This window comes from Mercenaria mercenaria, chromosome 8 (genome assembly GCF_021730395.1).
Source record: "Mercenaria mercenaria strain notata chromosome 8, MADL_Memer_1, whole genome shotgun sequence".
NCBI lineage: Eukaryota > Metazoa > Mollusca > Bivalvia > Venerida > Veneridae > Mercenaria > Mercenaria mercenaria.
Genome location: NC_069368.1, coordinates 73,033,213 through 73,043,599, shown reverse-complemented (window position 1 = coordinate 73,043,599; position 10,387 = coordinate 73,033,213).

The window sequence follows — 10,387 nt, the reverse complement described above, 5'->3', positions numbered from 1 at the left end:
AAAAAACCGACGGTGGTTATCGGTGAGGATACAGACCTTTTAGTTTTACTGTGTCTTCACGCGGAAGAAGGCAGGGAAAAGATATTTTTTAAGTCTGACTCTGGTTCAAAGAAAAGGAAATTTGGGATATTTCTTAGACAAAGAATGTACTAACTGAAGGCATATGCAGTGTTTTACCTGTCGTCCACGCATTCTGCGGTTGTGACACTACATCGAGGATATACGGAATAGCAAAAGGAATTGCTCTAAAAAAAGCCATGGTCGACACAGATTTCCATGCAAATGCAAAGATATTTCTGAAAGAGTCCACTCACGAAGAGGTCGAAAGAGCAGGAGAGCAAATGATGTGTACGTTGTTCAATGGCAAGAAAATTGAAGGTTTAGATAGGCTAAGATACAGAAAGTTTTTTCAGCGTGTCAGTACAGGCACAACAGTTGTACAAGTACAGAGTTTACCACCAACTTCTCGATCGGCCAAATATCACAGCTACAGGGTGTACCTACAAGTTCAGACATGGCTTGAAAGAATACTACAACCACGGGAATGGGGCTGGTATGAAAAAGATGGCAGGCTTACCCCACTGAAATGTGATTTTCCTGCTGCGCCAGAGAGACTTTTGAAAATCATAAGATGCAACTGCAAACAAAATTGCGACTCTCGAAGATGCACTTGTCGTAAGCATGGTCTGCCTTGTTCTACTGCCTGTGGGGAATGCAATGGAATCGGTTGTAGCAATGTTCAGTCAGTAGAAGATGAACTGGAAAATTAAATTGTGTGCATGAAGGGATACTGAAGCTTAATGATAATATTTGCTTGCCCCTCAGTCTCAAATGTTTCTTTGTTGATACTTGTCAACATGAAAAGTACTTGTCAGTATAACATTCTCTGCAAATGTATCTACTAAGCCTGTTGTATACTTCATTACATTTGAAGGCAGGCTATTTTGTATCATAGTTATTTAAAAACGTAATTAGAAATGAGTTATAATTATTACCATATAATTTATATTACTATGTTTCAGTTGGTCAGTACATGCTTGTTGCTTTTTAAAATACTCTGCTAATCAAAGTATTTTGTCATATCACTATGGATTATTAACAAACGATTATGTTGTAGTCACACGGAAGAGCTAATTCCACCGATGTATATAAGTTTCCAAGATCTCACAATTTATTATACAGTGATATTGTACATATAATGGGAATAACAGTAGAAATTTGATAACAGTGCAAACATATTATTGTTACTACAGAAGAACAAAAACTTACCTTAGTTGACTGGTGGTCTCTATTAACAGGTGAAATATCAATTAATAATGGTCTCATGGTAATAAAAACTGGTGCCGTTTGGCATTGCATCAGTGTTTTTGTTAAGGTGGTCTTATCTACAGGTGGTCTTCAACATAGGTTTTACTGTATATGGATTCTAGATATTACATGATATGTATTAAAGTGGGTGGGGTATAGATCAGGACTTCAGTCACATGCTATTATGAATTTAGCATGTATTGTATGTATCAGTTTTGCAAACAGTATGTATTTTGACATAACTGTTTTATTGTTTTACTATTTATATTCAAGATAGATATCTCTAATAGGGCTGAAGTGTATGTTTAATTAAATTTGATGAAGTGATTGTAAATATGAACACATATATGAATAAATCTATGATTGCACTACATGTGTTTGAAAAAAAAACATATTGTTAAAATACTAATACCAGAAAAATGTAACACATGTAATGTGCAGCATTTTATTTATATTCATTTTTCCAGTAAGTAATTGCTTGTTACTTATAAACAAAAGTTCTGCTTGATAATGTGCCATCTCGATATTTACTGAGGTTGTTAGTTTAAGTGATACTTTACACAGATAAATGTATTTGTAAGATCTCATAATTCTTTGTAAAATAAAATTGTATATAATAAGAATAAATGTAACACTGTAAAAATAATGCTACATACACATCATTGTTACTAAATCGAAACTACCTGTTTATTCATATGATTATCTTTATAATGTAGTGGGTGGGGTACAGTTCGGGTCTTTATACACATAAAATGTGATTATTTACATGTTTAGTATGTATTCGAAGCAATAAATATTTGTTTTAATAAAACTGTTTCATTTTTTCTATCAGTATTCAAGATGTCCATGTTTTAGAGTTGAAACAAATAATACAATCTATCTTCTTGACTTCCGTGAAGAAAAAAATCGAGGGACTTGCAGAAAAATAGTAGGGTATAAAAGACATATATTTTTTCATGATTGGACACAAATATTTCTGAGGACTTTTGTAAACTGTTAGTGCAGATATTATAGTGTATGAAAATTAAAATAATTATTGTGAAGGAATTTGTTTGAGGTTACCCATCTATTTAGGCTATAATGCCTTGACTAAAATACCACTTCTTTCATACACAAATTCAGTTGTCTGTCGGGCTGTTTTATGTTTCGAAATTTTGTTCATGGAAAGATAAGTAACATACGCATAAAACTAATGAGTTAAAGACGATTTATTCAATAACATAGGGACAAGAAGCAAGAAACATGCGGGACGGTTATCCAGAAACTGTATTAAACTGACTACTGGGAGTATTTTCTCTCACTTGTACCAGTCGGTTCTAAGTGCTCTAATATATTTCAAATGTTGTTAACAAAAAAAAAATCGTATTTCATGACTTTAACATGTAGTTAACACATTTATTACAATATGATGCAGAATACCCAGCGAAAAAAAGTGAAAATGCCATTGCACTTTTGCACGCATTTTCAGTTTCTGTGAGAAAATAATCATATAGAACGACTCGTATTTAATATGCAGTTTTGACAATAAATTACACCATTGTCTTTATCAGTAATGAAAAGCACGAGATTTTTTTCCTGTTAAAGGGAGGTCATTCAGAATCACAGCCACACTATTAAGAATAAGCTCATGGGAAGTTGCTTCCCTTCTATATCATTTATTATTTATTTTGTATTTATTACATGCTTAGCTGTAAATACATGGATAACTACAATTTAAAGTCTAATTCAACAACATTAACTAATGCATAATGAAAGTTTGAAACAGCACATTGAAGAAACTTAAAAAATGTCGCACGTTCTGAAGTAGCAAAATTTCAGGTAATTTGACACCAGATACACAATTATTCTCAGGATCAGGGTTCAAAATTGCGATTTCAGAACATTTTTAAAATAAAAAGTATGACATTTTGAAGGGTGAGGGTAATCAAATTTTGACCAATAATCGATTTATTAAAAGCTTTTACAACTGGTCAGTGACACTTATTTATGTTTACTGAGTGCTTAATACATGCTAACTTTTGATTTTGCTATCCTGGCTAAAATTATTTTAGCATAAGTATAAATATGATAAACCTACTTTATCCCAGGAATGATATAAATATAACACCTATTATCAAAACTTTGCACCGACAATGATATGTCTAACAGGAATTTATTAGAAAATGATTCTTACCTCACTTCGCCTATCTTGCTTGCGCAGCCAGGATATATCGGAAATAAATAAAAGTTTTAGCTCAGATTGTTGAAATATCGAATTTATTGAATTGTATTGTATTCTAGAAATTGTATTGAAATAAAAAGAAATCCTCCATATTTTAATACTTTCATATTAAAGAGGGTATTTATAAAATTTGACAAAAAAAAAACACCAACAACAACATCATCAAACTCTACAGAAATAATGAATAAAACAATAGAGTATAAAGTCATTTGGTGTATGCATCTCTCAAAAGATAAAGAAATGACACTTCCTGCAGTTAACTGTGAAAATACATGCAGAATGAGATTACATAGAAAAAGTTTACATAGAAGAAGTTTATTCATACAATCATCATAATAATACACATTTGATGTAGGTCAACATGACGCATGATCAGATCAAAAGTTGACAATTAATACAAATTCTGAAAAGGATTGTCAATGGCGGAAATATGCTTAAAGTGTTTAATTACATGCATAAAAATACACCTCGTTGTGACAAATAATCATAGGTTATTAGATTTGTAACGAGAAACATACCTAGTGTAATATCTGGAACTACACGGTCTGACGTCACTGTGCATCTCAGAATTATCAGGAAAAAAAGTCGCGCGCTACGTAAGTTGTCTGATAATGTAATGTGAACAGACATGAAAATGATTAGAACCTCGTCAGACATTAAAAAACAACAACATTTTATCTTAATTCTTAACGGGAAAATTATGTCTCAAAGATGCACGTCTGCGTCTAAATAGTTCTGCTTCTTCTTGAGTAACTTGATGATCAGATTCAAATTACAAATCATTTTAACTAGGTAGTGAGAAGATCTTCCTTTTTAAAAACATTTTTGAATTAACGTTGACTTATAAAAACTTTCTTTTTTTTTTAAATTTATAAAACTTTAAATCTATGCAATATTGGCCTCATTTATTCCGAAATTTCTGACGTAAAACTTACGAGAATATCTCAGATACATTAAATCAATAATTAGTATTAACTGAACCTAAATTTAGAAGAAAAAACAATAGAATACCGACGCTAAAATGTATATTAAAAACTACATGTATATATTGTTTATAAATCTTGCTGCTATGAACTATTATTGGCTTAAAATCGTACCTGATATTTTTATAACCTTTGGCAGATGGAAAGAAATGATTTGAGGTAAATTTCGAATGGCACGTGCTTAAATTTCGGCGTTACGCTTATCTGTGGAATGCACTGGGTGCTTTAGCAAGTTCACATACGGAAGCTTAGAGGGAACAAGTGCAAAAAGTGTTATATTCACTCATGGCCAGACAATTAAGAAAAGTTATTTTTTTCTTTTTCCGAAGTCATGACATAACTGTACTATATTTTGGGCATTGTTTTTTTTCTTCTTTTTATACCTCGTGGTCACTAGTTGATTAAAATAATCCGTACATGTCCCTTTCATGCTTCTGTATGTACATACTCATTATTTATTATTAGTAGCTCGAATAGATGCGCATACATGCCAAATCGGTTAATTATCTCAAGATGGAACTCTGGAACATAATTTACAGGTCAGTTTACTCTAGAGGAAAGTCAGTTACTGTAAATTGGGTTACTTACACTATAAACTTCTTTTCGCTGCATTTTATCACTTTAAACTTGTAGTCACCTTCTAATTTTAATTCGCTACCAGTGCAGTCAACATGTTTTTAGTTTGATCGTGCCGGATATTGACGCAAATATCTCATTTCAGAAGACCTGTTAATGTTAATACAATAAATTTAAAAGGGACAAGACTCTACTGTCTGAACCACCGAATACACATTACATGGCTTTTTCGGAATTTCAGGTCAGATAAAACCTTGGTACTCGGATCATTTTGAATCTTATAAGATTTTTAGCAACTTTTGCATGGAAATGTTGCTTTAAGCGAATTGAGATATCCTGAAAATTGTATATTACTAGTAATCCATTCAGTTGCATATTTTAAAACATTATGGTCAAAGTTACAATGGAAACTATCCTGTCAATGTCGTTTCTTGACGATAAATTCAAATCTAATCAATATATTTTGAAAATTTGAAATCCTATTACCACTCCGAGTTTGAGTTTCTTAGAATTATGTATATTCATTGGCACTGTCTATTATTTAAAGAAAATCCAGGGAAAACCTTTCTAACATAAAACGACAGTTTAGATTAGCGTATGTAATTCCACGCCGGTTATTCTTAAAGTTGTAGAAAGTTTTCTTTTTAATTTTCATTAAATTTCGGACATTGTAGACTTGTTCAATGGATTTCTTTTATATGGAATAAAATCTTTTTCGTACTATCAGCCGGAACTCTCTGTATACATACTTCATTTACTCGGACAACCGTGCATTGCGAATAACTACAGCTGTACGGTGTTACCATTCAATGTATGATGTACGGGACTGATAATATGAATATCCATAAATCATCCGGATGTATAGGTGGATAGAAATCTATAAATTCAACTGGATATTTTGTTTCATGATTCACGGAAGCACATCAAAATAGGTAAGATATTGAATGTATTGTATTGTGTTAAAAAACCCATGTCAATCAGATAATTGCGGAGTTATTGTCCTCTATTCACGATTTGTGTCTCCGTATTAAGTTAAAAGTGCTTTGACTGAATTTCATAAATATTTATCGCAGTTTAAATGTGTTAAATTGACAATATTCAATACATGTTCTGAGAAACTTTTAGAACCTCATTTTGTTATGTTTGAATGTTTAAAATGCCTTTACAAGACTTGAACTTGACCTTATGATATATGCACCAATAGTTGCCCGTGCTTTGTCCGTGCCGAGTTTGCAGTTTTAACCAGGTTGAGTAATTTAATACATAATGGATCATGTGAAGACAATCTAAGATGTGTGTATATATTTTTTTTCAAAATATTACCATGCATTTTAATCAAACAGTAAAACAGATGTGCAAAGAAAATGCTGTTTCACCATAAAAATCGTTTGTTTTTATTTACTCTAATTCAGTTTTATTTCTGTTTTGGGAAGGAAGCCTTTTCGCTTGTTTCAAAAAATCCATGAAAGGGTTCATGAACCAAATAAAAACATGTATTGTTCTAAAGGTTTTCATCATAGTGATGAAAAGTAGGTTTTTGAATCTTTATAACATCTTTAATCATAATGTATAAATAGAAAATGTAATTTTAAAAGGAACTCTCAAGAAAATTGAAAATGTCTGTTTTACAATAACACATGAACTTTTATGTCTGAAATCTGTATGAAATTCTCCAACAGCAAATAAAACAAATAAATGCCATTTTAAATGCATCTGGAGTTTACAAAACAGAAAACAACCTCAATACTACAAAAGTCGAAGAGATTCTTTCAGAAGAAAAATCATTTATCGTTATAACAAGAAATTTACCGGTATCACATATCTCATTTTCACGAGAAAGTATTTCGTTATTACAATAATCTTTTTTTTTTATTACAAGACAGTCGAGATTATTACGGCCAAATTTTCTCCTGATATCGAAAGTAAACATTTAGGGAAAGTGTCTTCTTTTTTTTGCGAAAACAGGCGAAAAACGAAAGAACAAAAAGACAAAGACAGATATCGGCCAGAGTATGTTTTTTCACGCTAAGAGCACAAGTTTAGTAATGGAGGATCTTCATTGCAAATCATACTTATGCTTCGGTTTACATTTTTGCAAAATTATGACACTTATAGACATAATTGTGTACAATATATTGCGAGTTTGTGTATCTTGGTTCTCCACTCTGGGTGCACATATTGAGATGATTTTAAACATTTCGGTATAAAGGTAATGGACAAGTAATGACTCTCTACAAACTACGTACTTTTTGTATGTGATTTTGGCATTCTCCAGATTTTTACGGAAAGCCAGGTGCGCGCTGAGCTATATTCATCTCTGATGCCGAACAGCGTCAGGAGAGACCGTAATCACACGGAAATTGCCGAGTATCATTACGGGTCTACTACATTAAAGACGCGCCACAAAATAACTGTTAGACTGGCTCCCGTCCCTATGTTTGTTCTACATATATATATTTATTCATTAAGAGGGAAGTAACTCCAGCAGGTTGTTTCTACATTGACTTTTTTTATTGCCACTGGCTCCGAACATATGGTTCAGCCATCAGATAAAATGTGCTATTTTAGAGGCTAAAGATTTTCTTATTTTGCTTGCAGTATTTATATAAAAAAATAACCATGCAGCCAGGGAGCCAGGCTAAATAACTGTATTCTTTTGTATTTCCATGATGGTAATTGTACACTAATTGCATGAAAAAAAAAATAGAGAAATACAAGTATCTAGTTACAAATTGACAGGGGCATATATAAGGCCAAGACAATGTGTTTAATGTCTAAATATATTATTAAATTAACGTAACAGTATGCACAGTGCTTGGTGTATTAAGGTGAGTTTAGACCACACTTTGTTTCTACAGTGTAAGACAGTTATTATTCTATGTTTTTAAAACTATGCTGATTTGTAGGTGAATTTGTGAAAACACATTAATTCAGAGAGGGCCTAAATTGTCCACATGTCATCTTGTAGAATAGCTATATTATACCAGTATTATTAGAGTGATTTGCACGATGCTTATGTGCGCGGAAAAAGTAGGTCACTAGGTTGTGGTGGGTCTTTAAAAAGACCTACATTATGAAAATAATTGTGATAATACATGTATAATACAGCTATATGTTAAGATGACAGGTTGACAATAATTAGACCCTTCCCGAATTAATGGGCTTCATCAACTTCATCTGCAAATTTATTCAGTCATTCTCTTTTCAGTATAATATTTAAAACATAGATAAATAACTATCTTATACTGTAGAAATAAAGTGTGGTCTAAACTTATCTTAGTACATCAAGTTCTGTGCATTTTAATCAAACGGTTACACATTAAAGCATTGTCTTGACCTCTTATATATCAATAGACACTTGATAATTATCATCCAACTCATATGTAATTAGCATCATGGAAACACAAAAGAATACAGTTATTCTATGGTGCGGATCTTTAAAATTGGTTTTATTGCCCATCTGAATACGTGGACTATTATAATATCTGAGCAGATATGATTAGTTTCGCTACAGTACATGGAGTACATGCCTTAATCTTCTACAGTGCATTTTATTCTTCTATAGTACATGACTTATGTCGTTACAGTACGTGAATTTATTCTGGTACAGTACATGATTTATTTCATTCATTACAAAAGATGCTTTATTCGGCTTCAGTACATTATTAATTCAACTATAGTACGTGACTAATTCCGTTATAGTACATGACTAGTTCCGTTACAGATCTTGTCTAATTCCTCTACAGTACAAGATTAAATCCGTTACAGTTAAAAATTACTAATTCCGTTACAGTATATGACTAATTCCGTTACAGTTAATTACTAATTCCGTTACAGTACATGGCTAATTCCGTTACAGTACATGACTAATTCCGCTACATTACATGACTTATTTCGTCAGAGTACATGACTAATTCCGTTACAGTACATGACTAATTCTGCTACAGTACATGATTAAATCCGTTGCAGTTAATTACTAATTCCGTTACAGAACATGACTAATTCCGTTACCAGTACATGACAAATTCTGCTACAGTACATGATTAAATCCGTTGCAGTTAATTACTAATTCAATTACAGTACATGACTAATTCCGTTACAGTTATACTAATTCCGTTACAGTACATGACTAATTCTCGTAACAGTACAATGATTAATCGTTCAGTTAATTACTAATTCCGTACATAATGACTAATTCGCTACAGTACATGACTTATTGATAAGTATGACTAATTCCGTACAACATGACTATTCGTTACAGTACATGAATTCTGCTACAGTCCATGATTAATCCGTTACAGTAATGACTAACTCCGCTAATACATACTATTCGATACAGTACATGACTAATTCCGTACAGTACATGACTAATTTCCGTTACAGCACATGATTAAATCCGTTACAGTAATAAATCCGTACTAATGACATCCGCTACATTACATGACTTATTTCGATACAGTAATGACTAATTCCGTACAGTACATTATCCGTACAGACTTAATCCGTTCAGTAATACACGTACATACATGACTATTTCGTACATAATGCTAATTCCGCTACAGTACATGATTAAATCCGTATGCAGTAATGATACGCAATTCATTACAGTACATGACTAATTCCGTTACAGACATGGCAAATTCCGTTACAGTACATGATTCAATCCGTTACAGTAAATGACTAATTCCGCTACATTACATGACTTATTTCGATACAGTACATGACTAATTCCGCTACATTACATGATTAAATCCGTTACAGTAAATGACTAATTCCGCTACATTACATGACTTATTTCGATACAGTACATGACTAATTCTGCTACAGTACATGATTAAATCCGTTACAGTAAATGACTAATTCCGCTACATTACATGACTTATTTCGATACAGTACATGACTAATTCCGCTACATTACATGACTTATTTCGATACAGTACATTACTAATTCCGTTACAGTACATGACTAATTCCGTTACAGCACATGATTAAATCCGTTACAGTAAATGACTAACTCCGCTACATTACATGACTTATTTCGATACAGTACATGACTAATTCCGCTACATTACATGACTTATTTCGTTACAGTACATGACTAATTCTGCTACAGTACATGATTAAATCCGTTACAGTAAATGACTAATTCCGCTACATTACATGACTTATTTCGTTACAGTACATGACTAATTCCGTTACAGTACATGCTTTATTCCGCTACAGTACATTGATTAAATCCGTTGCAGTTAATTACGAATTCAGTTACAGTACATGACTAATTCCGTTACAGGACATGGCA